The following is a 5,011-nucleotide window of genomic DNA, read 5'->3' as shown; positions in this document are numbered from 1 at the left end:
TTTTTAAAGTCTTTGGTTACTAGTTCCAGGGTATCCGGAACCGTATATGGATAACTAATGTGACCCATGAAATCGTATTACATCGTGACAAAAATATTTAATCAATCGCAAGCAGCAAATATTGTGGATGCTAAATGTCATCTTCCCTTTCTAAACAGCCTAAACAGCCGTGTAAGGTCGGTATCGGTTCCCAACTGGCTAGGATTCCCTCAAAACGATCCCCTTGTCCCGATGCCATAAATCTATCAAGCAAGTAAGCAGTATGGCATCCGGGGAAATATTTTCCACTAAGAATTGATTCACTTGTTTCTTTCTCCGTTATGTAACATCATTTGGGGCATTTCAGATATAAATTTGAGACCCTGAACTGATGAAGCTTGTGAACAGCACACGTCGTGAAAATGTTTTATTATTTTTATTTTGTTGGACTCATTTACTATTCACTATTAATATTTTCATTATTATTTGTAATATATCATTAATCTATTCGACTTCCATTGGACAATAAAAACATGTGCATTTTTCAAATTATTATAATATTTTTATTTGCCTTAGTAGCTTTGTAAATAGGTGTGGAATAGAACTTCGATATCATAAACACATAATTTTAAATACAGAATATTGGTAGTGAATCAGAAATCAAGGGTATTCAATACCGTAATCGGGAGCTCTCTTGTGTTGTCTTGTGTGGTTCGTTCCAGTTCATTATTAACTGTATTAAAAAATGAATTTTCCTCGACTTTCGAAAATATTCTTCTTTCCTTTTTCTGTGAAATGCCACAATTAGAAAAAAAAAGTTTTCTCTCAAGTAAATGTTTTATTTCAAGTTTGAAATATCAGTAGATAACAAATTATTTCGAGCGGCCGCATTCCTTGTTTAGAGCGAATCCTGGTCCTTATAACCGTTCAACTTATGAGCTCCGCGACACCCATTGAAAAGTCTGATGAGTTATTGGATTTCCGTTAAACTCTGTATGCTTTCAACCATACAGAAAGCATTCAGTTATGTGTTGCCACATTGTTTAATATTTTGGAGATATGTTGCCATAATCGTGTGAAGGGGCTTCCCTGTTCTTACACAACCTGCCCGAAGAACAAACCTTTTTGCTAAAGTCTTCTGTGCATTTTCAAGAAGTTTGATATGGCTGCTCGGTCACCAATGGAAATTAACTTTCAATGTCAACTTCCCTTCTCGAGATAGCCGTGTAGTGTCGGTAGCGGTTTCCAACTGCCTAATAATAACACTATGGTCTACCTGTCTCGGTAGAATAAGTCCACCAAACAGCACCCGGCGGAATTATTCAAACCATGAATTGATTCACTGATTTCCTGTTCCATGTCGTAAAAGGCCACTAAAACGGAAGCTTTAAAACGAAATTTTTGCGGGTTTAGTATCACAATTAGACTGACTAATTGAAAGCATAGACAGAATGTATGTCTATTGTTCGGCATATTTGCCGCATAACCGGTATTCGCCGAGCGATGACTTTATTATTATATGAATTCCAGCGAAGCTAAAACCATTACTAGTAAATTCATTTCTATTTTTTGCTCTCATAAAAAACTGTTAAAGTGTTGGTTCATCAAATCGCAAACCGTAGTGTGTTAGAAAACATGATGTTTTTTTATTTTTCACATAGCTACTACAGGGTCCGGCACTCGAAGTGTAACCAATTAAAAAGGCCATAAATTCAGTTTGGAAAATTACTTTTACTTAATTCAAAGTACAAAATGTGTAAAAATAATACAAAATTCAGAATCAATTCACTTTTGCTCGATATGACCACCTTTTGCCTTGACTTGATGACTTGAGAGAGCGAAGGAGTTGCTTCGTTTGGCCGAATGTGACTTGCAGGTATTTTGGCCCACTCGCGGACAATAACTTTTTTCAGCGCCTCGAGACTGGTGTATCTTTTAGTTCGGACTTTGCTCTCCAAAATGGCCCAAAGAGAATAATCCATTGGATTCGCATCTGGTGAATTCGAGAGCCATTGTGTGGACGTGATGAAGTTCGGAACGTTGTTTTTCAGCCATTCTTGGTTCACTCGAGCTTTGTGAGACGGTGCCGAGTCCTGGTGAAACGTCCATGGTCTGCCACCGAAATGTTTGTCTGCCCACGGCTTTAAAGCAACCTCCAGAATACTTTCCCGATAATATGTCGCATTTACCTTGACGCCAGGCTCGATGAAAACGATTGGAGAGCGCCCATCTGCGGTTACAGCGGCCCAAACCATTATCTGTTGCGGGTGCTGCCTCCTGGTGGCCAATCGATGACTCCAATTCTCGTATGAATGGTCGGTCAAGTAAACCCTATCGTTTTGAGAGTTTACGAATTGCTCAATTGGAAAAATTTTCTCGTCAGAAAATACAATGTTCGGAAATTGACCGCTTTCGGCCAAACGAAGCAACTCCTTCGCTCTCTCAAGTCATCAAGTCAAGGCAAAAGGTGGTCATATCGAGCAAAAGTGAATTGATTCTGAATTTTGTATTATTTTTACACATTTTGTACTTTGAATTAAGTAAAAGTAATTTTCCAAACTGAATTTATGGGTTTTTTAATTGGTTACACTTCGAGTGCCGGACCCTGTATTTAATATATCATCTGGTATGTAACTGTTCCAAATTGATGCAACTACATACCCAGGTTTTTGGTTCTCCATGAATGGTTGAATCTGTGTATGGAGAGCTAAAATTTAAGGATATTCTATCGCTTCTCACCCACTGTGGTAAGAAGCTTAAGTCATAGGGGTTCATCGTTCTTCCTTGAGTCCTTGCTGTATTAATCTTAAAATTTTCTAGTAAATTGTATAGCATCCTTTATGAGGTACCGGATTTACTCCTGCCTATACACTTTTCGAATCGGTCTGCATTCTTCCGGGAACGCAGGATAGTGTCGCTTTTATAAAATCCCTTACTCTTTTCCGGGGTTGGAGTAGGTGCTTTTTGGAACCTACTGATCGTTCAGTATCTTTTCGAATGAAGACGATTTGTTTCTGTTAGTTTGTTTGTTGCTGTTTTTCAATTTCATCCATGATCCTATTATGCTTCCCTTTTCATCAGAAGAAATGATGAGAAGCCAAGACAATGCGCGAATCCCTAAATAACCAGGGGAACGTGAAGTTTTTAGTTTTCTAACCGTCAGTAAAAAAGATGCAAGTAAACTTGATATTTTGTAAAAAAAAACAAAAATTATTATTTATCGAAAAGAATTTTTCTGTTAGTTCAATCCTAAAAGCATTTTTGTTGATTTAATTGTGCTTTGGTAGTCATTTTAAAACTAATTAAAGTTGCTTAAATAGGTTACTTGAGGAAACTACGATCTTTTGAGTTTTCTGCATCCTGCATTCTGCATCTGCTTCTGCCCAATGTCGCTCGATAGGTCGCAACTCCGGTCAGTCAAGTGGATTTGTCTTTTTCGGCACAGCATGTAATCCATTCACTGTATAACGTTTGCATTAAAAAATGAACTTTTTTCGGGAGGTGATAAAAAAAAGTTTAGACAGATAATTGCTGTTGATAAATTTCGCATGGAAGGTAATTGTCTAAGCATTTAACCGAATCATTCGCCATGGCGTACAAAAAAAAATCGTGTAGGTATGTTTTTGAGTGCTTTCTTCGTTTAGTTTATATTTTGAGTTCTTTCTTCTTTTTATATATCAATTCTACCTAAGTTTTCGCGACAAAATTATTAGAATCATCGTCATCTTACGCTTCAGGTTGTCCCAGCAATTCTCGATGAGATGCAGCTGGGGGACGTTGGGCGGACCGACTTGGGTATCGCATCGATATTCAGCCGCTCCATCTCCTCCAATCGCTTCGAGTAGTGAGCCGACGCCAGATCCGACCAGAACAACGCGTCTTCGACCTTACGGTATTCCTTGAATGACGATTCAACTTTCGGCATACATTTCGTACTATAAAGGCCAGTCAGAAGCGAAAGAAGAACGGCTTTGACATTCGACGGCTTGGGGAACATGGTGTGTGAAATGAACTTCACATCGGAGCTCACTTACTTCGTGGGGAAAGTAGATCCCAGATTTATTTTCGGGGGGTGTTTAGGAACATGTTGATCAATTTTCGTACGAATGGTCGTTAATAAAGTCGTTTTTTGAAACCTACTCATTTTATAACTTACTTAAATATTATATATTTATTAATGGATTTAAATATTTAAAGAGAAAAGTTTTTATAATATAATATTTTTTCAGTTTTGGAGGGAGTTTGAATCCCTAAAACACTCCTCTGTATACGCGCCTGATCGTATAGATTGTCACAAATGTAGTGTTCCGATTTCCACATAAGTCAAATCATGTATTTATTGGCAAATTTCCACATATTCTATTTTTAACGTATTCTGGGATATCAAACTTATGATGAAAAGTCCAGAGTCCAGAGAGTTACCGGAAATCTGCTTGAAGGCAAGTTTCGTCATTCTTACTGAGACAATGTAGTTTTGTGAACATCCTTGTGTTGAATTTTTCTGCATATCTACTGTATTCTGCTGTTCATTGCGAATCGGTGCCTTTCGAAATTTGTACGTATGTAGTCCTTCGAAGTACATAAGTTTTACTCAAATGCAGTTTTTTCACCACATCACTTACATAACTGTCTGGATTCCTCTTGAAAGCTTGAACTACCCGTATATCATCCATTTTGGCCACTTTTTTACTTCCGATCAAAAGATAAACTTTCGTTGCACCAATTTAAAATACGAGATACCGTAGATTGTGCACCTTCCAGCTTTCTGCCGATAACATGATGAGAGAGATCTGAATTTTAAAGGTACGTACGCAGAATTTTTTTACGCCGCTGCTGTATTCGCTCATCCACGATTAGCTCGAATCTTGGTTATTGATATCGTTATCATTATCATGATTATTATCATAATCTCAAACATACAGTATAGACGAACTTCCGAAAAATCACGAGGACTGGAATCCAGATACATTCATTGGATCTATAAAACTATTATTAAATGCATTTTAGCGTATGGATGCTTTGTAAGGTGACA

Source organism: Malaya genurostris, chromosome 3, assembly GCF_030247185.1.
Source record: "Malaya genurostris strain Urasoe2022 chromosome 3, Malgen_1.1, whole genome shotgun sequence".
In the NCBI taxonomy this organism is placed as follows: Eukaryota; Metazoa; Arthropoda; class Insecta; order Diptera; family Culicidae; genus Malaya; species Malaya genurostris.
Note: the sequence above shows the minus strand (reverse complement) of the source record.